The 27,082-nt window shown below is 41.5% G+C and overlaps 1 long non-coding RNA gene across 1 annotated transcript; it reads right to left on the bottom strand.

Annotated features, from left to right (window-relative positions):
- Positions 1-21,828: 21,828 nt before the first annotated feature.
- LOC118290329 lies at positions 21,829-24,192 on the bottom strand. The gene is made up of 3 exons (XR_004786393.2): positions 23,524-24,192; positions 22,411-22,665; positions 21,829-22,327 (listed from the first exon to the last, which is right to left on the bottom strand). It is a non-coding gene; the product is annotated as an uncharacterized LOC118290329 (long non-coding RNA).
- Between the last annotated feature and the right edge of the window lie 2,890 nt (positions 24,193-27,082).

Below are 27,082 nucleotides of genomic sequence, written 5' to 3'. Positions count from 1 at the left end.
TTAGTTAACAGTAAGATGCGCCTCGGCCAAATGGTCAAACAGTGCCCTAACACACTCCATATGAGCAGACCAAGTGTCTGACGAATACACTACCATGTCACTGAGATAAACAGCACAGCCATCCAAACCACCCACCACTTTATTCATTAACCGATGAAACGTAGCGGGTGCATTACGCAATCCAAAAAGCATGACATGGTACGAATACAGCAGAGTCGGAGGCTGCAATTTCTTGCGCTCTCTGGGACAAAGGGACTTGCCAATGACCTTTTAGAAGATCAAACTTGCTAATGAACTCTGCAGCACCGACCTTGTCAATATAGTCATCCATACGGGGCAAAGGATATTAATCTGGTTTAGCGATGCTGTTTACCTTCCTGAAGTCAGAACAAAATGAAGACAAAAGAGTATTGTCTGATATAGGCACCAACAAAGAGGTCAATGCCCAGCTGGACGATGACGGTTCCGCTATGCCATTATCTAACATATAATTAGTATTATATTGTATATGTTATGGGTCCCAGGATTGGGTAAAACGGCAACAATAAAGAAGTCTGTAATATACAGAAAATGGTAAGAGCAATGAAGACACGGACTGCTCAGTTTGTCATCCAGGTTGCGTCTGTATTCAAATTCACAAATAATATACAAAACATTTCACCTGAGTATCTCTTTTTTTCAGTCTTTAACTGTATAAGTGCATGACATATGAATCAGTTCACATTGTATATCATATTCTAATTCACATTCATGTCATCCAATATTCCTCATTACTCTACTTTACTCTCTACTTGAGCAACATACTATTTTACATTCACCTGTTTAAGTGAGTCAAGGCATCAATAATAATATAGTGCAAATTACAGCATTAATCCACTGTACTTGAATGCAACATCTGATTTGCAATTAAGCTGAATCCACACACACTTACGTATACCAAAAGTAGGTATGGTTAATCAAGTTGTGACTCTGGATGTAGCCTAACAGTTTCAATAATATATTTAAACAGTAGGCATTAATATAAACATTTCTCATAACTTGTAACTCTGTAGCCATGACCCTTTCACATTTACCCACTTTTCCCTTTAACTGTTGTGTGCAGGAGACCAAAAATAAAAGTAACGCTGTGCAAAGTAAACACAATAACCTAAAAATCTAGCACAGCGCCTGCAAGGCATTACGCAGGGCCAAAAAATAATCAACGGGGCCGCAGTTTCGCGCCTTAAGGTGTTCACCCCTTTCATTCTTCTCAACGGGATATGTTTAAGCCTCTTAAGTTCGATACAACACTCCAAACATGACCCGAACTTCACCGACAGTAATACATATAAAGCAAGGCTTTAGACGGTTGACATTTTACCAACTACTGACCTGTGATATACAGAAAATGGTAAGAGCAATGAAGATACGGACTGCTCAGTTTGTCATCCAAGTTGCGTCTGTATTCAAATTCACAAATAATATACAAAACATTCTCCTGAGTATCCCTTGTTTTTGAGTATCTCTGGTAACGCGGGCAGAAGTGGTCCCCTTAGCCAACCCGGGGCGCAACTACTTCCGTGTTAACAGTTCCACCTGGGTGCTGCTTACATTTTAAGTTCCTCTGCAGATTACATATGGAGGATAAATGAATAAAAATAAAATAATTTCAGGCCTTAAATTCAAAGAAAATTACCTTTGGCTAATTTAAATAAAATTAACAGTTTTGAGAATACCACATATACAGTATAGAGTATATTGACCCCTAAACTTTGTTTGGAAAGGTGAACTGACAAGTGGTAATAATGCCAGAACCTGGTCACCCGGACTGAAAACACGCTGTTCAGCACGCCGGTCGTAGAGAAGCTTCACTTTTTGTTATGCCCCCGCCAGTTTTTTTCTCGCCAGCTCAGTGGCAGAGTAAAGTTGCTGTCTGAACCCGTTAACATCCATCCATCAATCGTCAAACGCTTTATCCATTTAAGGGTCGCGGGGGGGCTGGAGCCAATCCCAGCTAACATTGGGCAAGAGGCGGGGTACACCCTGGACAGGTCGCCAACCTATCGCAGGGCCACATACAGAGACAATCAACCATTTACTCTCACATTCACACCTACGGTCAATTTAGAGTCTCCAATTAACCTTACCCCATTCTGAATGTCTTTGGACTGTGGGAGAACAGAACCCATGCATACACGGGGAAAACATGCAAACTCCACACAGAAAGGCCCTGGTTGGTTTGAACCGGGACTCATACCCAGAACCTTCTTGCTGTGAGGTGAAAGTGCTAACCACTAGGCCACCGTGCAGCCACCCGTGAACATATTCAATCAAATTCTTCGGCAGCTCAGCCTCCCGCCAATCGTCATGCATAGCCGCTAACGGCCCCCTTACCGTGTGACCAAACACCAGCTCATTTGGGCTGAAACAAGTGCTCTCCTGGGTTACCTCTCTCACCGCAAGCAATAACCACGGTAACCCCTCTTCCCAGTCAGCACCCATTTGTACACAGTATGCACGCATCAAGGACTTTAATGTTTGATGGAACCATTCAAGCGCCCCTTGACTCTGCGCATGATATGCCGAGAACTGATTGTGCCTAAATGCGTTGCAATTTTAATAGCTGTGCAAACAGATGTGAGGAGAAATTTGACTCTTGGTCACTTTGCATGGTTTTTGGGGTAACGAAAATGGAAATAAATTGGCTGAGAGCACGCACCACCGCCTTGGCTGTCAACGTGCGTTACGGGTATGTGGCTGGATATCTAATGTTTTGACACATGACCGTTAGCAAATACAATGCACCAGACTTTGAAGTAGGAAGAGGCCCTACGCAATCAATAATTACATGTTCAAATGGATGGCCGAAAGCCGGAATGGGACACAATGGGGTCACTTTAATTATTTGATTTGGCTTACCCATTACCTGACAGGTATGGCCAGCAAGACTCTTCTTAAAAAAAGGAATGCCTCAGAATGCGGTTGTAAGTTTTAGAAACCCCCATGTGACCGGATTCACTCGCAACACCCTGTCGCAGAATTTTTCTGGCACAATAATCTGGTATACCGGATCGCCAATTAACCCCTCACCATGCGACAACCATTTATACAACAATACCTCATTTTGAATGACATAACCATGCGCACGATTTTTTTCATTCTCGTGTTTGAATCATGGACAGGAACAGCTCCTTCAAAGTCGGATCACTTTTTTGTTGTGCAACAGGACCGTGTGGTCCGCGTCAACCCAGTCCCTTCAAATAGTGAAAAAAAATGTTCAACCTCCCTCTCATTAAATTTGGGCACCAAGCAGAGATTATTCAAAATATCAAGGGCACCCTCGCTATCCTGTGTGCTCTTACATGTCCTGGAATATTCACCCAACATACCCTGTTTAATTAAACTTAGCCTCTCTCTCTCTAAGTCCAATTTGGCCAATTCAGTTTGCTGCCTTAATTTTTCAAGAACCACTGCCTTCTCTAAATCAGCTTGCTGTCTGATCCTTTCCAGCTTAATTTCTAACTGCATCCACAACATCTCTTTCCGCTGCTCAAAACTTAAAGAAAGCGTCTCTTGTGAACAGCCCCATCCGGGTTAACAGAAACAGGTGACATGTCCGAAGTTTTAAAAACTTTAATCTCCAACAAATTTGCCTTAATAATAGCCTTAACATTCTCTTTAAGCCCTTTGTCGCCCACAGAAATGTTATAGTGGTCGGCTATATTAATCAGGATGTGCATTGCTCCAATAACTCCTCTGACCGAGCACTTAGGAAATCTGCTACAGCTGCCATTACTCACCTGAACTTGAACCCATAAATGGAAAACTAAAGAATGTAAAATATTGACACTAAATGAAAACCAACCCTTAAGTTAAGTATCCCCTCTGCCTGCTTAACCAAAAACTTACCTAAACTGCACCCTAGTCTTCAGTGGCTACTGATGGCAGGATTTCACGCATTGTAAACCAGTAGTGTGGCAAAGCAACTAGCAAGCTGGCAACCCTGCCAATGCTATGGACGTGCTCCAGAGACGACTGCTCCAACCACTTTCTACCCCACACTACAGTCAAAAAGATCACAAATCCCAAAGGGGAAACGCACTGTGCCTACAGGGGGCACTCAACAGACGTCAGCATGTGTGGACAAATGGTCAAAACTTACCTTCCTTTGGCCGGTTACTGCTTACCAAAGAAAACACACAAAAAAAAAACAAATTTGAGGCAAGCAGACTCCATCCCAACATCCTTTTAACAGAACCAACAGAAAAACAACCCTACCTATGCAAGCTTCTACAACAGCGCCAAAAAGGGAATCCCTGGGCGTAACATCACCATCGGGGAAATCACAACTTTTAACTACGTCATCTTTCCGCGCCGGCATCGAGGAAAGACGCAAAACTTAGTGCTCTACTTTAATGCTACAAACACTGTTTCTGCATGGAAAAAGCATCAATCTACACTACTCAGAACTTCATTTTCAGTAATGGACAAGCCCCCACTTGTTATGGCCGACTCGCAGACCATAACAAAATGTAAAAGCAAACACGTAGATCGCAAAGAAAAGAAATGTTATTTATTTAAAAACGAAAACTAAAATAGTAACAAATTTAACAGAATGTAAATATTAGCAAATATCTACTAAAAGAAACTACTTTAACACAGGTAACAATCCAAATAAACTACAATCACTAAGCAAAGCACAATGAGGACACAACACACACGACACACAGACACAAAGGCCCTTGGGCCGTAACACATTGCATTTACAAGTGTCAGTATTATTATTATCAGTCTGGTAGAGATTAAAGCAGTGGTTATACAACTGTTCTCTCTCTCTTCTCACCCCCATTTTTCTCCTCACCCCAACTGGTCGAGACTTCTCATCTCTCATCTCATCTTCAACCGCTTATCCGGGGTCGGGTCTCGTGGGCAGCAGCTTCAGTAGGGGGCCCCAAACTTCCCTTTCCCGGGCCACATTAACCAGCTCTGACTCCAGATGCCTGAACCTCCTTAACTGGCTCCTTTCTACGCAAAGGAGCAGCGGCTCTACTCCGAGTTCCTCACGGATGACTGAGAATTCATTCCCTATCTCTAAGGGAGACACCACCCACCTTTCTAAGGAAACCCATTTCGGCTGCTTGTCCTCGCGCTCTCATTTTTTCGGTCACGACCCATCCTTCATGACCATAGGTGTGAGGGTAGGAGCAAAGATTGACCGGTAGATCGAGAGCTTTGCCTTCCAGCTCAGCTCCCTTTTTGTCACGACGGTGCGGCAAAGCGAGTGCAATACTGCCCCCGCTGCTCCAATTCTCCGGCCAATCTCACGCTCCATTGTCCCCTCACAAGACCCCGAGGTACTTAAACTCCTTCACTTGAGGTAAGGGCTCATTCCCTACCTGGAGTAGACAGTCCACTGGTTTCCTGCTGAGAACCATGGCCTCAGATTTTGAGGTGGTGGTTGTTGACAAAGCGTAACCCTGGCGGAGACCAACCCCCACCGGGAACGAATCCGACTTACTGCCGAGAACCCGGACACAGCTCTTGCTTTGAGTATACAGGGACTGGATGGCCCCAAGAAGTGACCCCCTCATCCCATACTCCCGCAGCACCTCCCACAGTATCCCCCGGGGGACCCGGTCATACGCCTTCTCCAAATCCACAAAACACATGTAGACTGGACGGGCATACTCCCAGCCCCCCTCCAGGAGAGCTGGTCCGTTGTTCCACGTCCAGGTCGGAATCCACATTGTTCCTCTTCAATCTGAGGTCCGACTATTGGCCGAACCCTCCTTTCCAGCACCTTGGAGTAGACTTTACCCGGGAGGCTGAGAAGTGTGATACCCCTGTAATTGTCACACACTCTCTGGTCCCCCTTTTTGAACAGGGGAACCACCACCCCAGTCTACCACTCGTTTGGCACTGTACCTAACCTCCACGCAATGTTGCAGAGATGTGTCAACCAAGACAGCCCCTCCACACCCAAAGCTTCAAACATTTCTGGGCAGATCTCATCAACCCCCTAGTCTTTGCCACTGTGAAGTTGTTTGAGTACCACAGTGACCTCCGCCAGGGAAATTGACGATGATCCTCCATCAGCCTCCAGCTCTGCATCTACCATAGAAGGCGTGTAAGTTGGATTCAGGAGTTCCTCAAAATGCTCCTTCCACCGCCCGATTACCTCCTCAACTGAGGTCAACAGTGTCCCATCCTTACTGTACACAGCATGGATGGTTCCCCGTTTCCCCCTCCGGAGATGTCGAATGGTTTTCCAGAAGCATCTTGGTGCCGACCTAAAGTACATCTCCATGACTTTTCCGAACTTCTCCCACATCCGCTGTTTTGCCTCTGACACGGCAGATGCTGCAGCCCTTCGGGACCGTCGGTACCTTGCAACTGCTTCCGGAGTCCTCTGGGATAACATATCCCTAAAGGACTCCTTCAGTGGGACAGCTTCCCTGACCACCGGTGTCCACCAAGGTGTTCAAGGGTTACCACCCCTTGAGGCACCTAAGACCTTGAGACCGCAGCTCACCGCCGCAGCTTCAGCAATGGAAGCTTTGAACATTTCCCACTCAGGTTCAATGCCCCCAACCTCCACAGGAATGCCAGAAAAGCTCTGCCGGAGGTATGAGTTGAAAATCTGGATGGGGGCCTCCTCCAGACGTTCCCAGTTCATCCACACTACACGTTTGGGCTTACCAGGTCTATCCAGAGTGTTCCCCCACCCCTGGATCCAACTCACCATCAGATGGTGATCAGTTGACAGCTCTGCCCCTCTTTTCACCCCAGTGTCCAAAACATGCGGCCTCAGATCAGATGAAACGATCACAAAGTCGATCATCGACCTTCGGCCTAGGCTGCTCTGGTACCATGTACACTTATGAGCATCCTTATGTTCGAACATGGTGTTCATTATAGACAAACCATAGCTAGCACAGAAGTCTAATAACAAACAACCACTTGGGTTCCGATCAGGGAGGCCGTTCTTCCCAATCACGCCTCTCCAGGTGTCTCCATCATTGCCCACGTGGGTGTTGAAGTCTCCCAGCAGAACAACGGAGTCCCCTACTGGGGTCCTATGCAGGACTCCATTCAGGGTCTCCAAGGAGGCCGAATACTCTGAACTGCTGTTTGGTGCATATGCACAAACAACAGTCAGAGTTTTCCCCCCCACCACAGAGCGGCGCTCAGCCGGGGGTTTTGTGAGTATCCCAAAACCCGCGTGTCCCTTCTCCCCCTGGGCAATTCCAGAGAAGAAAAGAGTCCAACCCCTATCCAGGAGTACAGTTCCAGAACCGAGGCTGTGCGTATAGGTAAGCCCCACCAGATCCAACTGGTAGCGCTCCACCTCCCGCACAAGCTCCGGCTCCTTCCCCCACAGAGATGTGACGTTCCACGTCCCCAGAGCCAGCTTCTGCAGCCCAGGTCCGGTTCGTCGAGGTCTCCGACCTCCACTGCCACCCGTGTGGCAGCGCACACGACCCCAGTGGTTCTTCCTGCAAGTGGTGGGCCCACAGGATGGAGAGGGGGTAGGTGCCACGTAGCTTCTTCGGGCCTAGCTCCAGACGGGGGCCCTGGGCTTCCTCCAGGCTTCCTCCAGGCTGGGTCCCTTTCCCTCTTCCTCTATCTCCCATGGCGTCTTTTGCTGAACCATACTTAGTCTGGCCCCTAGCCTGGTCGAGACAGATGGCCGTAACTGAGTCCGGTTCTAATAGTTTTTTCTCCTCCACAGCCGCCAAGTGCTTGCTCATTATGAGAACTGTTGGGTTTTCTCTGCAATATTGAAATTTTGACATGACTCTGTAAAGTGCCTTGGGACAATGTATGTTGTGATTTGGCAGTCTAAAAATAAAATTGAATTGAATATTTACGTCTGTGTCTGTTTATTTGTGTGTGTGTGTGTGTGTGTGTGTGTGTGTGTGTTTGTTTGTTTGTTTGTTTGTTTGTGTCTGTTTGTTCAGAGGTTTTAAGGAAGAACAGGCAAATATTCTCGTAATTTGGACATATTACGCAAATAAGCAAAACATTTCCAGTGACTAAACTCAGTGGATTTTCTTTGCTGTATTTCTATTTCTTTTTTTTCTCCAGAAAGCTGTCATGTAGACCATCTAAACAGTGTAAACTAAATGCTGAGGATTCAATTACTGTAGAACCATTACATTGTGCAATTGACATTTACTTCACGTTGATCAAAATTAAAGCAAAAAAAAGGAATTTGCACTTAAGGTATCACTTTTTGATTCAATGACAATTTTTTTTATTTTAATATAATAGGCAACATGCAGGCTCACAAGTTTTTACCTCAAACAAGTTCAAATATTCCTTCACAGGTGGGAGGCTGCCTGTGAGTCTGAAAAGGGAAGATCATGACCGCTTATCCACAGCTGCTGAAAGAGAAAACTAAATAAACCAGTGGAGTTAATGGGGGTTTTCCAGAGTGCACAGGCTGTGTATTTGGTCTTGTCAAATGAGATCATTTGATGCTGATTACATCAATCACAATGAGCCAGTACAATTACCCCTAAAAATAAACACGTCCGTCAGTCCACTATGTATTACTATTATTGTATTACATAAATATCTTCTCCTATCAAAATTAATATCCCTATAATGTATGAGTATTACCTTTGTATAAATGATGAAAGAAATGGCTTTTAGCTAAAAAATTACTTCACAGTTCCAACATTATCATGAAGGCGGGAGGACACATCTTTATTGAAACTAATCAAAAATCACAGAAAGCTTTAAATGATTTGAAAAATAGCACACAAACACAAGTCTGCAGGTGATGAATGAGCGGGCCGGATCCAGCCTCATCCATCACCTCACCGGTTCGCCTTGCAGCGCCAACGTGACAGGAACGGTCAAATAACGTTTAGCACACTGGGAACCCTGTATTTGGGGGGAGATTATTACTGTCACAGCTTTAATGGATTAGCTTGGACCAGCGCAGGTTCAACCAATGATGTGCGAGGACTGAGCATTAGCATAGCTATCAGAGGTCCAGCCAGGCAGTAGCAGGTTGATGATTGACAGATGGAGGTGGTTGCCCAAAAGACATGTAGCCAGTCTAAGGCCAAACAGCGAGGAGCCAATTATGTGGGAAGAAGTAGGGTCATTCATCATTCGGTTAGACACCCGTCCAGCCACACAAAGGAGAGTGGAGAGCCTCAGCTAGCGTCCTTAGACAGAGATGATACTCATTGGATTGGACTGGGAGAAATAAAGCAAGCCCAGGGTTCACATTTGAAGCAACCAGCAGCAAGACAATACAGACGATCAAAATGTGAGGTGCGTGCAGTTCAATAGTGGAAATCAGAATTGAATTTTCTTTTCTTGTTCCCTGCACCTCAGGCAGCAGAGGGAAGAACTTACAGGGCTAGAGGGAGGTATGACTCCAACAATGTATCCATGAGCATTGCTGCAGGTTCAACACAGAGTTTCGCATATTGTAGCTTTTAACATAATGTTGAGGGAAGTGTTTGACAGAAATATGATCACCCAGATTTAAGGTAGAGGATCAATATAATTCTCATCTGGGTACAGTTATAGGTCTGGACAGATTAAGTTTAGCATGAGTTCTGCTAACAGGAGTCAACTGAGTGAATGCCATCAAAAAACGACACATTTCAAAGCTTTCTTTTTTACATTGTGTCTCTACTGTATAACACACAGAAATGTAGAAATAGAAGACAGGCATGTCACTTAAGCATTCATCATATGGGAATAATGACTGTCTGAACCAGTTTTGTGCAGTTTTGTACAGTTCGGAAGATTTTTGGACAATTTGGTTAATAATTGAAAAGGGGCCGAGAGCACTAAAATTAGTATCACTCAATTGTCTGAGCACAATGAATATGTGTCCAAAGTTTAATGATGATATTTACATTCTTCCAGTTATAATTGCTGAAATATTTAATTATGCACAAAACATTGCCAACGCTGCTAGTGAGCCATTATGGTTTTATGATATTTTACCATTGAATCTTCAAAATATACTGTAACAGCCAGCAGTATGAAATTATCCTCTCAAGAGCAAACAAGAACACCTGTCATTATTTCACAAGATTAAAAATGAGTTACTGTATAAAGGCTGGGCAGCTGTTGCTATGGAGGTAGAGTGGGTGGGTTGTCTACTAACCCGAGCGTAGGTGGTTCAAACCGTCCTGCTTTGGCAAAGTGTGTGTGTGTGTGTGTGTGTGTGTGTGTGTTAGTGCTACATAAATACAGGCCATTTAGACAACATTACATTTTCTGGTGAGACAGAGGAGATAATGTGACTTTCACACAGGAGACACACCTTTCCTCCAATTCAGTTAATTTTAAGCATGACAATGATACTTCCCTAATGACCCAGACGTGGTGATGGATGAATGACAGTCACAGTCTTTGTAAACTTTTCATTTAGTTCCATTCTCAAGTACAAATAATTTAAAAAAAAATCAAGACTTGAAGATGATACTGGAAAGTATTGCTACCCAGAGTCCAGGCTATCTGAACTGTTCCACTGCGGCAGTATCATTACACTATTATTGCATTTTTAATGACCAAGGACCCAGAATTTTGCCTTTTAAAAACGAGGGTGTGTTTGTCAGCCCCCTCAACCCTAAACTCCCTGGTCATGCCTCATCAGCTCTCAGCCTGGCCCCCTTCACTGATCACAGACTATAAACCCCCTGCATAATGCTGAAATTAACAAACGCTTGACATTTGCTCCACGTCCAATTACTCAATATCCAAGGCTGAGCACATCCTTAATCAACATTCATATCCCCTAGGGACAGAGCAGGAGCTCCCTGCTCCACCACCTCGGCCACATTAGGTCCGCTCCCCTGGGCCCTTTTGCAGGCTTCACTGTTTACCTTCTCCCTGCACTGCACATGGCTGTGCCAAATCAACCCCACGGGGGAATGTTTGTTAGGGAGCAAGCAATCGATTCCACCTGACACAAAGGGTTCAGAAACACTAGCAACACTCCTGAAAGACCTCTTTTGGCTCTTCCTTTCACTGACATGCCCAGATGGAGTTGCCCAGCCATGGGTAAGGGTCAAGAGCAGGTGGAAAATAAATTAAGAGAAGGTGTAATTAAGGTCAGACGAATAGAATAGATGGATTAAAAGTCAAAGCTATGAAGCAGCTTCATCCTTTGTTTCTGTTCCAGGAGGAGCATATTCACACCTTGCTCTACAGCACTGTGTAAGCACTTGAGAATTATCTGGCTGCACTCGTCATCATTCTTCTAGTGGGTAAAAACACTTCTATTTGCATTTCTTCGTCTTGGGAGGCTCTAAACCCAGGATGCAGCGATGGTTCTCCTGCAAAAGAGTGCAGGGGGAGTTTGTATTGGTTTAACATTTGGATGAGGGGAGGTGAGCTGTCAGTAAAATAGAATGCCACCTGAAATGAGTGCTATATGGCAGATTTAGAGTCACAGTCTATGCCAGGGAGTAAGACCAATGTGTTAGCAAATTGGATACTTGCTGCTGCCATTCACAGCAGGGAGGCATGCAAGGCAGATGACTCCACAGCATCTGGGATGTGCTGGACACATGCATGAGAGATATACAAAGATGCATGATAATGCGTTTTGTTGTCAATGCAGCAGCAGTGAGGGCTCCGCTCTCCTCCCTCATCACTAAATAGACTTTACCCATAAATGGTTAGTTGACAAACAAAACAAAACAAAAAACTATTCCCCCAACATTTCTCATTAGAACTACTTTGTTCAGGGGGAACTGTTGACAGTGTTTTATGTGGACATGTTTTGTAACAGTAAATTGTACACAATTATCAGTATTTGATGGCGAAACTACAGATAGATTACACATTGATGCTGTAGTTTTTTTTGGTTTTTTTGTAACTATTACCTAACTGCAACCAAAACTCTTCCTAATGAGTGCCATTAGTGTTATAACTGTATCAAAACTTGGATGATCCTTATTATTTAACGGGTTAACCTGAACATTTTCGAGAAAGTTTACTGGATGTAAACTGGCACTAAAGATATAGAAGAGATTTAGTCTAGCGGCAACACATTTAATCCTTTAATTCTGCTGAATTGCTATCAAAATCTAGACCCAGGGCAGTTAGGGCAGGGCACCAGAGGTCAACTAACAAGGAAATGATGAAAAAGAAATTGGTCAAACAAAAATAATTTAATATACTCTTTATGGAAGGAAACATTTTTAACTATAAATCTATAACAAATTAATATAAACAAGGATCACTTCTACACAAATAGTAGTAATAGTAGTAGTAATAGTAGTAATAGTAGTAGTTTTTTTGCTGTCTAGTGTGCTCTGTTTCAGTCGATGTAACGTGATAGTTTTAAAATATGTAAAAATAATTCATGACAAGTCCAAGTCCTGCATTCAACAGGATACCTAGATAAAGGTTCTTTATTTTAATTGTATTTAGTAGTATTTAGCTCATTAAGTGAACCCTGTGAGGGTACATGTTATTACATCAACCAAGGAGATTATGTTTTTGCCCCTGTCTGTTTCTTTGTTGTTTGTTTGTTTTTCAGCAGGATTACGCAAAAACACAGAACAAATATCCACGAAACTTTGTGGAAGGATGGGACATTGGCCATGGAGGAACCAAATAAATTTGAGCTTGGATGCAGACAAAATGGCGGATCTGTGAATTTTTTTTTACACATTCTTTAGCATTGTGAGATTTTTTTTTTTTTTCATTTGACACGATTTCTCAGGGAATTGATCTTAATGGAAAAAATGGGAAATTGGTGGAAAAAAAAGAAAAAAGCCCCATCTCACAATGTTAAAGAAAGTGATTTAAAATATCCTGGATCCGCCCCTTGGTCCAAAACCAAGCCAATATTTAATGGAACCTTTCTTTTGGCCATGGCCAAAATCTGTTGCAAAATCTGAAGACAATTAATTCAACCAACAGACAGAGGTGACAACATAACCTCCTTGAGGTAAACTATTTTGGACTGTGGGTGGAAGCCTGACTACCTGGAGAAAACACACGCACTGGGAGAACATGCAAACTCCACACAGAAAGGCTGGTTTACAGTGCTAACCACTGCACCACCGTGCCACCCATAATAATAATAATAATATATTATTAATAATAATAATATATTATTAATATTATTATTATTTTGTTGTTGTTGTTGTTGCTGTGCCAATGAAATCACCATTATCTTAATAGTAATCAAAACTTTGAAATCACAAGTGCACATGCACAGATAGAGGCAGGGACAGACCAGGCCTAGATGTGTGCTGTGTAGGAATTGCCAGGTTGCTGATCAAACAGAGGATTACATCTGTATGTATGTGTGGTGTGGATATAAGTGGATGTGTCAGCGAATGATGGATGACCAGGGGAATGTGCTGCATCCCTGAAGTCTTATACAACCAGCCCAATTCCCCATCCATCTAAGCCTGCCCCATCTACCTCATCTGTCAGGGAAAAGCCATTGTCTGTGCAGCCATGCATGATGCTTGAGGTTATTCCATTCTTTTATTCCAAAGCCAGGATGTGGCCCTCTCAGAATACTGTACCTAGTCCAAATACTCACATCCTGCTTAGTAAAACAAATTTAATTAAGCTGTCAGGGTTTTTACTCTCATAGTATCATAATTGCCACATTGAATTGTATATTTTACAATGTATTCATTAAAACCAACATATCTCCTTCACAATTCAACCACGATGAATATGAAAGTGAGCCATACGATAGGAGCCCATATTTACATTTCAGGGTGCATGTTGTGTCTGATCTTTGTGGGGTTAATATGAGACGGGTCATGTTTGGAGACTGTGCTGTGCTCGGGGAAGCCACAAAGACAAAGACAGGGCCACCGTCATCATTAATCTTAGTCAGCGGGCAAGGCTGGCCCAATCTGCATGACCAGGGCAGTGACAAATGCCACCATTGGACTGGGGCGTCACATCTCTCCAGCTTCATTTCCCGTTAATGTCACATCCATCACAACCGGCCCTGTCCTGCCATGTCGGAGGCGATGAGACTGGTCATGGGTAAGAATTAATTGGAAGGACAAGATCGAGGTGATAGGGTGGAGGCAGAGTCTGAGCACAGCAAGAGTTCCCAACTTGTGTGTTTTGGGTGTTTTTAGGGAGAAATGCAACCACAAATGCATTTTATTGTCACTGTTAATAAGTCCTGTAAATGGCAGAAATCGTTTTAATAGGGCTATAAATCCTTCAAATGCTGCTACTATGACTTATTAAGCGGTTGTTAAGTAATGCGATTATTGCTTAGCTTCTCCACCATACACTCTAAATGATGACATGTCTTTGTGTGTGATTTATTGAGGGTGGTTTTTGTTCAGGCAGTGTCCAGTGTTGTTCTACTGCCCTCTAGTGATAAATTCAGCCACGACAGATGTGTGAAACCCAACACAGGGTCACCCCTGTCTCGATTCTGCACTGAAGGAAGGAGGATCATTTACGTCAGTGGATCATAATAAAATTACCTGCGTGCATGCGTGTTGGGGTGCTTTTCTTTGGAAGCGATGGGACTGCGAGGAAAAAGTAAAGAGTTTTGAAATGAAGGGGCAAAGATGGGTGGGGGAGCTATCGTTCGCCTGGTTAAGGAATCTGGAAAGACTATGGAGGGCAGTGACTCCACCGGCTTTGTTTCATGGCTTCCTAATGTTGAGAGAATCTTCCCTTTGGACAACAAAGATGGTGATGATGACGGTGGTGGCATCAAAGGCACAGCAGCGGATGGCCCTCTTCATCTCAGTGGTGACCAGAGGAACTGCTACAGGCCTCTTCATCTCCATGGGAACAGGAGGTATACATACAGAATTACAAGATATTATATCAATGATTTGGATATATACACGTAAAAGTGAGTGATATAATTTTCACAGATACATCAAAATAGCTCAATGCTGTACTGCTATGAGGACTTATATGTACTTTTTAAGTGGCATCGTCAAAAAAAACAACCTAAATAATCAGAGAAGCTCAGTAATATTGAAGAGATAATGTTCGATGACAAAGGTTTTAAAGTTTATCTCTACACTAACTACACACTATGGTTATGGTAAGGGAAGGATTCCAGTTTTTAGGAACTAAGCTATATAATACAAGTGAGTCTACAGTTCCAGCCAATAAACCAGATTTTAAATCTTTTGATGAAGTTATGATGATGGACTCTTTCCAAACCTCCCACTAAGGGAGCATCTATCAATAATAGGGCATATTTGTTTGCAAAGCAGCCAGGATGCAATAATACAAAAACAACAAAAGTTGAAATTACTTAAATTTATCTAAAAAAAGATAAATTTAGGGTATGTTTAAGTATCACAAAGTGCTAAATGGTAAGGAATGAAAAAAGGAAGTGTTTAAAAAATTTATATTTTACTTTCATTATACTTTTTAAGCCTTTATTGACAGGACAGGTGGGGAAGACACGCAGTCAAACCTGTTCTACCAAATAAGCTATCCAGCACCCCAAAATTAAATAAAATTTATTGCATCCATCAACCTATCTCAAAAGGATGCTGAAAAACTAGTTCATGCATTTGTCACTTCTAGACTGGACTACTTAAATTAATTACTGTTATGATGCCTGTAAGTCTGTGAAATGCCTCCATTTAATCCAAAATGCTGCAGTACAAGTTCTGACATGAACTAAAAAAAGAGATCATATCATATATGCTCCAGTGTTAGCATCTCTGCGTGGGCTTCCTGTAAAATTCAGAATATACTTCAAAATCCTGCTCCTAACCTACAAAGCCCTTAATAATCAAGCTCCATCATATCTTACAGAGCTCATAGTTCCATATTATCCCAAAAGATCACTTCGCTCTTTACACTCAGGACTACTTATGGTTGCCAGAGTCTGCAAAAGTAGAACGGGAGGCAGAACCTTCAGCCGCTGGGCTCCTCTCCTATGGAACAAGCTCCCAAATTGACTCAGGGAGGCAGACACCCTAAAGTTAAACTTAAAACCTTCCTCTTTGATAAAGCTTATAGCTAGAGCTGCTCAGGTGTTCACTAAACCATTTCTTTATTATGCTGCTACAGGCCTACACTGCTTGGGGAACTTATATCATCAGCATCTCTCTCACTCTCCCTCCCTCTCTCTCTCTCTCTTTACATGTCACTAACTCTGTTTTTTCTCTCTCCTAGTGTATTTCTGACTCCAAACCCATTATGTGGTTGGTTCCCAGAGTCTGTAAAAGTAGAATGTCGCGTGTTATCTCTCTCTCCTTTTCTCTCCTCTTCCCCCTCTCTCTCCCATTTTTCTCCTCACCCAAACCGGTCGAGACAGATGATTGCCCACAACTGAGTCTGGTTCTGTCAGAGATTTCTACCTGTTAAAAGGGAGTTTATTCTCATCCACAGTCGCCAAGTGCTGCTCATAATGGGATTTGCTGGGTTTTCCCTGTAATATTGTAATATTGAACTTACTATGTAAAGTGCCTTGAGACAATTTATGTTGAGATTTGGCGCTATACAAATAAAAGTGAATTGAATTGTATTGAATTGCAATGCTAATGGAAAATGATGGTGTTGCCTCACCAGTTTGAAATAAAAACCATTGTTTGTTGCAACATTTGTCATGTTGCTGCATTGGACAAAATTAGGACAGTTTGTGTTATTTGTAGCCTGGCTAATACTCAAATGCATATTTATAAATCTGGGACCTCTTGTTTCATTTCTGATTTCCAAAAGGTGTTACCAACGGACGCAGATGAATCATTTGACGTCTGTTGAGTGACGCAAAAATCTCAACAGACTAGAGCTTGCAGAGAGGAGATGCCTGTGATAATGATTCAACAATGTCTGTGAACGGGTGATGCAGTTTTAGTGGAAGAAATTTGTAAACATGGGGTACTTGCCAGATATCTAGAATGCTCAATATCTGAAATTGCCAGCCCAACTCCTGTAGTGTGAGTTGTGCTGTAGAACAAAAACACAACAGCATTCTTCATCCATATTCTTTGCCTTTTCCTTTCCTGTTTCTGACCAAATTATCGCGCAGGCTATTTGTTTGTGACATGTGCTTTTTCACTGCAACAGATAAGGAGTGTAACCTCAAGCTGGCTTTATTACCAAACCACATATTAACACGTCAAGTAATTTCTCTCTGTCCACACAACACACAGAGTAGTATTAACGGTAAAGCAATCTTACGACATCGGAAATCTTGTTGTGTGTCCGAGGCATTAGTTAAAGGGGCATTAAGTGATTCTGGAGAAGGCTTGTCTCTATTTGTTGTAGTTGTTATTTTTACTGTTCGGGCCAGGCTGTGAACCTGCGAAACCAGTTGGATACTCTTATCCCATCATTCAATTAGCCAATTATAGCAACTAAATTAATGAAAAAAACAAAATATAAACTATAAATATATATATTTTTTTAATAAAGTCGGCCCCACAAATTAAGCAAGGCCCCGCATCCCCCTGATGTCAAAATTGATATGTGAGAGGATGGCACTTAACTATCCTGCATGAGAAGAGAAAAAAAAATCTCCACGAGAGTAAACTGCAGGAATAGCGTCAGGTAAATGTGTGTTCTCTTCTCTCCAAGTCTGATGTCAGCAAATAAGTATAGTGTTACCTTGATGTGCTACTTTGTAGTGCATCTCAGTGCCATGTAGGTTGATTGGCACAGCTGCGTTGAGTTGGCTAATCATACTCTCCTATTTTATGCACCCTGCAACAGAGCAGCCGGGCACGGCTGCGCAAGACATGGTTATTAAAGGACATGATTACATTATACATTATACAAGCCTGTACTTTAACTATATGTTCTTGTAAATTTATGATGTTTATGCCATAGTACATTTGGCCCTTTTTTATGGTTAAAGTCAGAGGAGGAGGGGCACTTCAAGAGTAGTCACCCCGGGGCACCCTCGGGTGTTAATCCGGGCCTGCAGATAAATTTAGGTTATGGCAAGTGAGGTTTTTACACACAGCAAACCACAGCACTTGACTAGCTGACCACCGTGAAACGTGCACAACAAAAGAAAATATGCAAGAATTAAATCCCCCTCCAAATAGTTGTGGTTGGTGACAATTCTCTTGGTCCAGTTTTCTTTTTTGGCCACTCATGTCTCTCTTCGCCATGTGTCGTTGTCATGCCGGACAAGACCAGACAAGGGATTTTTCAAGGGAGCACCTTCTAACAGGTTGGATGAAGTTCAATTGTGGCCAAATGGGCTACTTGCTCCCAACGCCTGCGAAACCAACAATTTATTGATATGTGGAAATTTACTCACAGGCCTTGAGTGAGGACGAGGGCCGCATTCAGTGTGATGATGATTACACAATGTCTGTGAACCATGTGTTGCCGAATTGTAGGAGAAATGTGAAAATATTGGTTACTTTTAGTCAAATGCTTGTTCATCAGCCGGAGCCTTGGTTGTTTACACAAGTCAATTCTCTCCATGTTATGGTATAAACCCTGCCCATTATCATATAATTGGTTGTGATTGGACCACCAAGATTTCTGCCGATGGGAAATCACTTTTTTGAATCCTCAAATTTGGTATTTTGGCCAGCAGAGAAGTAAACATATTTGGAGGTACAGGTGAGGGTCTGACAGAGCTCGAGTACACTGAACGCCCTCCTACACCTGTGACTTGCACCCATCGGGCAATTAAAGCTGTCGATCACATGTTATCCACGCATCAATGCTTAATGAAAATCATCATCTATTTGACTATAAATCATAAACAATATAATTTACGAAATGAACATCATGCTGTATTGAAGAAGACTTCAAACTAGCCATTGAGACTACAAACCCCTCGGGAAATACTTTACTGACATTAGAAATAGGGCAGCAGGGGCTCAGGAGGTAGAGCAGTTCGTCCACTGACCAGAATGTCAATGGTTCGATCCCCAGCACCTCCAGTCTGTATGCCAATGTCTTAGGCAAGACACTACCCTATAACGAATGATGTGTGATAGAAAAAGCGCACAGAGAATCGCCGTGTGAATGTGACTTGTATTGTAAAGTGCTTTGAGTGGTCGAAAAGACGAGAAAAGGGCTATATAAATACAGTCCATTTACCACTTTTGATGAGGCTCTATACATGACAGGTTTAAACTGCCTTTGGGTTCAGATTAGGTTTTATAGCAAGCATCCATGTTTTGTTCATTATCTGTCTGGCATGTTGTACTCTCTGAAAATGACTGTGGTTATTCCTTTAACCAGGCATCGTCACACTATTAAAGGGTTAGGGTTATTTATTTTCTCACCTGTGATTTTTAATAATGTATCTGTGGAACCTCTTGCTGTCTTGATGTTGTTTCACAGGGTTCTAGTCACGGAAATATCAAATGCACAGTCCTGTGCCAGCCATTGACACATGTAGGATCTGAAGGGAATTGACAAGCTCATCTTCTGATGAATGGGAATAATGTAAGCAGAAGAGCACTGCTTTTGAATGCAAGTGAATGGAGGCCACGGCCAGAGGAGAGCGCTGAGCAGCCTGACAGCACACTGATAAAAGGGCCACTCCTGAATGATTCAGTCAGGCAGCTCAGCCCCTCAGCCAAGTACCAAGACGTGCCCATCCCTGTGTGTTACACCGATTAGCTGCACACGCGTGATGTGGAATGAAGGAATTTGTCATTGTTTGCATCTTCCACAGAGCTGGAGCTGTAGCCAGTGATGGCTCCATGACTTGTCATGTCCCAGGGGCAGTTTGCAGAGAGTGTGGAAGGGGTTTTTTTCCTCCACCACAGGGGCATCACAATTGTAAACAAAAATCTCACTTTCAATTTGTCAGGCAGGAAACATAAAAAAGGAGACTATTGCTGATCTATCATGAAGGTTCTGGTATAATTTGTTTCACCAAAAAATATTTTGGTTGCTTCCTGGAGAATATTTCTCTGTTGAGAAAACTTTAAATTAGTTGTGTTGTTTATGAGAGGGAGCTGCACACTGTTACGATGCATTATCAGACACCAGTGATGTGCTGCGAAAGAAATTGCATCCCATGATGAAATGATGGTAGTCTGACCTTTATGGCAGAACATATAATAACAATAACAGACCCCCCCAACTGTTATTTGTTTTTTGTTCTCTCCCGAATATTCATAATCTATGTTGTGTCCAAATATTTTATCATTCTATTACAGTAGATATTTCACCGTTTTTCATCTGTCAGTATTTTTTTGTTTGTTTCAGTCTATTTAAACTTTGATCTTTTTATCTAGTTTTTACTATATTGTGATTATGTCTTATTGACTTATCAGCTGATTTGCAAAATACTTTGAATGTGTGATTGTTTCAGTAAATTTAACCTTGTGTTTCTGTTTTTTGCTTGTGCATCTTCCTGTTTTGTTCCTAGGCTTTTTCTCTTTCCCCGTTATTTGTCCTCATTACTGCTGAATTAATTAGTTTTCTCCCAAGTTTATTTTGACTCCCCGTCAACCTACAACAAACTGTACGTTTGCCTTTTAATTAAACTTAAACTTTGTCCTACCTGTCCTGTCCATTGCCTGCAATAACTATACACCCAAACAGCACTACACTATAGGAAAGGTTCAATGTGGCAGTTTGGAGAAACAGAGAAGAGAAATAAATCTTTATAGCTAAAGATTTGTCATAATATAAAGCTTTTGTGTTTCTAAAAATGTTTTAGTGATTGTGTAAAAAAGCTTTGTATCTATAAAAATATTTTGTGTATGTCTAATTCAAATTTGTGAACATGTTACATCTGCAAAGTATTTTTTGATTGGGGATAAAACATTTTTAATCACAAACTCCTATGTTTTGCAAATGAAGTTGTTAAATATTCGTTTTTCAATTGAAGTTTGGCTATGGAGAAATTGCATGATAATAAATAATAACATTAATAATAATAAGAATAATAATACTAATAATAATAATAGGAATAATAATGGATCTAATTTATATTGCGCTTTTCCAAATGCTTAAAGACGCTTAACAAAAATGAACAAGCATTATTGTCTCAAAAGGGCTGCTACCGTGGTTTCTGGTTTAAACTTATTGCAGGTCAAACTAATTTAGCACTTGGCATTGTTGTGGTAAATTTATGTATCAACCCTCAGTATATATATATATACTGTATATATACCCTAATTTTATATATATACTGAGGGTTAATACATAAATGTACTCCATTCATCTCCACTGTATGTAATTGTTCTTATGTGTTTTGTACTAATCCTCCAGACAACTACTAAAACAGTTTCACTTGGTCCTGATCTGGGGGCTTCTCCAACTGCTCTTATAAACAATCCATATAGGAACATTCTTACATTTATTGCTATCTATATAATATGTGAGAGAACCTTTCCTCTGGTATCTTTCTCTTCTTCTGCATCCAGTGTGCATGCAGAACAGAGTGATCCCCTCGCAGAGCTAAATTTATACTTTGCAAATAAATCAATAGACTACTTTGCAAGAATCCTTATTTCGTTCATCTCATCTAGGATCAGCAGATTTTTCACCACAGCATCTGCAGTGTTTTTTAAAAAATAATACAGCAGTTTAAATGGACTATATTTATATAGTGTAACTGACAACTCAAAGCGATTTACTGGACAATTTAATTCATACAGCACTGCTTTTTACCTCTTGCTATTTAAACTTTTTCTGTCACATTCATACACTGAATATCAAAGGACACAGACTAGGCATGCAGACTAGGGGAAGCTGGGATCACCCACCTTCGGTTTTAACACGTCAGGCGAGGGTTGGCGGTTCGATCCCAGCTTCAGCTCCAGTCCACATGCCGATGTATCCTTGGGCAAGACACTTAAACCTAAATTGCCTCTGGCGGCTCTTCCGGCAGTGTATGAATGTGAAAAAAAAAAAAATGGGTGAATGTGACTATCCTGTAAAGCGCTTTGAGTGATTATATAAGTGGCTATATAAATAGAGTCTGTTTACCATATGAAGAACTATGTATGGTTGATGAGCTTGGTATGGTAAAGGTTATGGTTAGGGTGACATGGCAGGTTATCAGCACGATTACTTTGCAGAATATAAGACAATCCATTGAAATACACAAATGTGTCGGACTCACCAGGTCCACCACTGACCTCTGGGGGCTTTGTACATAACTACCGCTAGAGGTCTGCGGTCTTTAATATAACCTTATACATCCTAATACACTCCTCCGTTTTTTGGTGGAGGAGAGTATGTTCAGGTTAGTGGATGACCGACTCTACCTCCTGAACCTAGCATTACCAGTAATTAATCATTCAGTATCATCGCTGATATCCATATGAAGCATTACGGACAGACTGGTTCCACATAGTCAGTGTCCTGGATGAATGTGGTCCCCGAGACTGTGTGGTTCAGGTTGGTCCAGTTACAGATGTTCCCCAGAGGCAAGGAGCCCTGATTCCTGAAGGACCTGTTTTTAAAGGCAGAAGACAGTGGATTATTCTCACATTACTGTGGTATCTCAATCATGGAATTACAATAGATGGACAGTACCTTGTCTGATGGAAACATTAGAGGACTGTGGTTCGCTGCAGTTGGTGCTCGATCCTGGGTTTTAGTCGACATTGTCTGCAAGCAAAATGGTGATGGCTACATGGCTGATTCTTCACTGGAACAGTTGGGATGGTTTTCCTCTCTTTGTGAAGTGAGGCAGCTTTGTCGGATGAATAGCTTTTCAATCATTCAATAACATGGAATGGAAGTGAACTGGCTCCATGAATCAAATGTTGTTACATGCTGCTTTGTACACTGTTAAAAAAAGAAAATACTACATTTAAGGTGACTTCATTTACATTAGTAGTTCATACCAAATTTGCTTTGCTTGATCTGCATAATCTGATGCAGAAAGTTTTTCAGCGAAATATCAAGTTTTTACATTTTATGATACCTTTTATATAAAGCTGACATTTTGGTCATCAAATATTAAAAATTAACAGTTGTTAATGTGAACCCCACAACCACTTAACCGCAGGGTTATAAAATATTTGCTTCAGGGAAAAGTCATAAAGTCATCAAAATTGACAGGGTTCATTGTCTATAATATATCATGTGTTCACAAAAATCATGACAATTAACAAGATATCCCCAGGCTCCACCTACAACTGGGCAATAATCTGAACAACAACCACATGAAGCAAATAACAAATATGTGTTTAAAAGGTTTGTATTTAGAAGTTGAAAAACAGTTTGAAATGTAATTTAACCTGTATAGATTTCCCTCATAACACATAAGAAATATGAAAATATGGTGTGTGACAGGACTGGACGATACATTTGAAATCCATATCACAATGGTCATAAGGATATTGATATATATTTCAAATGGCTCACATATATGCCAAAAAACAAATGCTTGATTCTCAAATTAAAGCTCATAACATTGAAAACAAAGGGGTACTGCTAGGACTAGATTTAGATTTCCCGGCTTTTTTCATTAATAAATAAGGTCTAGGGGCTCTGTAAGTACCGTAAAAGTGTCAAAATGGTCAATAAACAGACAAAAACACACAGCCTGCATTCAACAGCTGCTTTTTTTTACGATGCTCAAGGACCTCCGTATAATTGTGATGTCATAAAGAGGCATTCAGCCTTGCCCCCAGCGCTCACCCATCATTCCGTTGCTGAGCGATCAACAAGAGACAAATGAGGAAGCTAAATCATTGCACATGGTTCCTAAGGATATTAATACAAGGGACCAGAACTAACTCTGAATTATTTTCATTTTTGCAAAATTCATCGGTAACCAGTGTGGGCTGCTGCCCCCAACGTGGAGCTGGTGCTGGGGCAGAGACACTGGCTGTTCTGGACAGTGACTGCGGCCGGTCCTCCTGATGCTTCACCGGCGACATGCCGACATTTCCGCTGGCCGATCTGCCTTCTCCTTCAGCGGCAGCTGTGACTGCGGACACGCCGCCAGTCAGTCACAGCTGCCGGTAAACTTCACGTCAGCTTTGTCCAGCTTCCAGTCCCTCAGCAGATCTCTCTGGCATCTTCCACCTCGGGGCCTGCCGCCAACACCGGTTACCGATGAATTTTGCGTAGTTGGGGAGCAGGGAAGTAGTTTCCCCGGGGCTGAAGCTGCCTCGCTCCGGGACAGCATGGTCAAAGTCCATCAAAGCAGCAATAGGGGCAAAATATGAAAACTCGTCTGGATCCCAGGCTATCTGCTTCTACACATTCATTCGGCAAAGTTCATATTATTTGCTTTATTTAAGCTGCTTTAATCTTACTATTGTTGTTTGACTGCACGTCAAAAAAAAATTGAACTGCCTATGAGTTTTCCATCACTGTCACAAAAATCTGCTTTACGCCATACATTTGCTGTTGTGTGCTTCTGCAGTTTCACCACACGGCGGGAGCGTTTTCTTGATGTTGAATTTACACCCTGTCCCAACAGAGGATGGTCTCTGTTTAAATATGTCTCACAGTGACAAAGTGAGTCTTTTAACCATATTTTGAAAATTAGGTTTTGCTTTGTACTCTAATTTTCATTTCATTTTTATTACACATCAAATCTGCCCAATTTACTGTGTGATGACTCTGAAAAAAATATTTTATTTTAAGCATAATGCATCTCTAACTCTCTGGCTGTTGAGCATGCAGCCTGACTGCTCCTTCTTCAATTCTATTGACTCCTTGCTCTGAGGGATGGGGATTGAGCAGGGATAGTGCTTGGATTAATTCTGGACGTGGTGGTGATAATCTCTATAAATAAGAAGTTTGATACCTACAGGAGCTCTCAAACATTAAACTGGTAGCCTATAATTTCAACATCTATCACATCCAAACTGTGCTGCCGCTTTGCAGGTAAACAGACAATTTATCAATTGCCCCCTTGTTTACAAAAATCTCTTTAAATTTAAAGATGATGCCACAGGAGTCCTTCATCCTCAGGATCCTGCGAGCCATCCTTGAATGCAACAGCCTGCCCTGAAACTCAAGTCTAACATTAAAGATTAGTTATGAGAGTGCTCCTTCTAATTTAACTGTTTACCTGCTTCTGTCCAGCTGTAGTGTTAAGTGAGTGTAATATAGCAAAAGGTATGTTGTCTGGTCTTTGTTATTGCATAATTTGAACATAACAACTGCAGTCATGTTTAAAACAAACAGAGTACTTAAATATAGCAAGAGGGTCGGGGAGAAACTCACCTACTCCTCGGCCACAATGCAGAGAAAGACCTGAAGAAACATCTTCCAAAGTCTTTATGATTGTCTCGGAGAAGCCAATCTTTGTGTTAACACATGACACCGCCACAGGTTAGATAGCGCAAACAACTCTTTTTACATTTTTTTTGTAGCTATTGGCTTTTGCAATATTAATTGATTTGGTTGCTCAAAATATCTATACCGGAAGTCAATTTATGTTTTCTTCATATAAAAGGGAATCCCACCTTTGTCCTACTGGATTCACCTAACACGGGGAAGCCGAGTTCTAGTTTTTGACGCATTATCATGGATACGGGAATTTCAATCCCAGCAAACTAGCTCTTATGCCAGTCAGGGCCACTCAGCCACCGTGCTTATGTTTGTTTCTATACTGTCTTAGTTCTTTCGCTTAGTTTTAATGGTGTTTATATGTTCCCCTCCCCTTTCTCTGATGCAAGGTCGACAACCGCCTCAAGTTTATCGGTAGCCTCTTTTGCAGCGGGCCCTGGGGGCGCACGACGATAGCTTCCATACCAGCAGTTCTTAATCTGGTTAACTTGTTTGGCAGCTTCTCGGGATACAAGATTAATTTGAACAAGAGCGAGGCAATTGCACTTAATTCCCACACATTCAAATCTGATTTAAAGGGAACCCTTTTTATCTGGAAAAATAATGGAATGAAGTATTTTGGAATTAACATCATGTCTCCCATTACTAAAATCTTCAACATGAATGGACCTGGCATTCTTCAGTCTATTAAAGATGATTTAAACAGGTGGACAGATCTACCATTATCTTTATGGGGTAGAGCAGAAATATTGAAAATAAATATATTACCCAGACTTTCTCATATTATTGCATCTATTCCTCTTTAATTTCCTCAATATTGGTTCAGGGACATTAAGTGTATTTTTTATCCGATTCCTTTGTTAATCAGTTTCCAGGTTAAAACCCAGTTTGGCCTTTTGGACTCCTCCTTTTTAACAATTGCACAATGAGCGTCTATCGTAGATTAAAAAATGTAAGAAGTAGCAGTACCCGCCTCATGCTCTGAATGGGATCAGCTTTTAAAAAAGGCAACTTTCTAAGAGGTACAGTGTTAATAGGTACTACTCAGCCTGATGTCCTGGGTAACTCCTAATGCATACTCTCCTATCCAGCTGGCCTGGGAGAATGACCTCAATATCTCCTTGACTGATGCTCAATGGAAAATGTACAGTGATGTACAGCTGTCTATTTACATTGTTTATGTATTGTGAGTACGGGTATTTTGTCTTCTGTGTGAAAAAAACACATAAAACTCAAAATCTAACTCATAACAGGCACATGTACACAACTTTATGTCGGTAGTAATATAAAAGATATGTCTATACAAAACTTTAACGTTTCTTGTTACCAAATAATCACAATTGTGTTTGCCATTTATAGCTTAATCAGGCATGGTTTGCTCACAGGAAATACAATCCTATTGTTTTTAAGGGTTTTATGTCTAATAAACACTGTAATTATGTGATTTATTTTAATGGTTTATGTATAAAATAAAGAAATAATTGCAATTATCCTTATGACTGCATTATTTTACCTTCTCTGTCCTACATTATAACCCATGCATTTTTTTTATCTGTGGAAATACCTAAGTGGCTACAAAACCCACTAAATTACACTTTTCACCTGCCTTAAAGTGATTCCAGCTCCTACCGTGTGACTGAAAGATTGTTTCTGTTTCAAAATGACTTGATTTTACTCAAGGTTATATTTGGCAGATCATAACCCAGCCAGACCTTTTTACCTGTTGATATACCTATAGGGGCTATACAACTCATTAAGTTTTTGTTCTGACTCGAATACTGATACAATTATAATGAAAACATTTCAGGCATCAAACCAACTTACCGAATAACCATAAAGATAATACAATTTTGTGTCCTCTACCTTATTTCAGTGGACATATGCAGAGTATATCTCGTTACAACTACATTTTTTTTTTCATCATTTATCTTACAGACATGGTATTCATATG

This window comes from Scophthalmus maximus, chromosome 18 (assembly GCF_022379125.1).
Source record: "Scophthalmus maximus strain ysfricsl-2021 chromosome 18, ASM2237912v1, whole genome shotgun sequence".
NCBI classification, from domain to species: Eukaryota; Metazoa; Chordata; class Actinopteri; order Pleuronectiformes; family Scophthalmidae; genus Scophthalmus; species Scophthalmus maximus.
The sequence above is the reverse complement of the archived record's forward strand: the minus strand, read 5'-3'. Positions and strand labels throughout refer to the sequence as shown.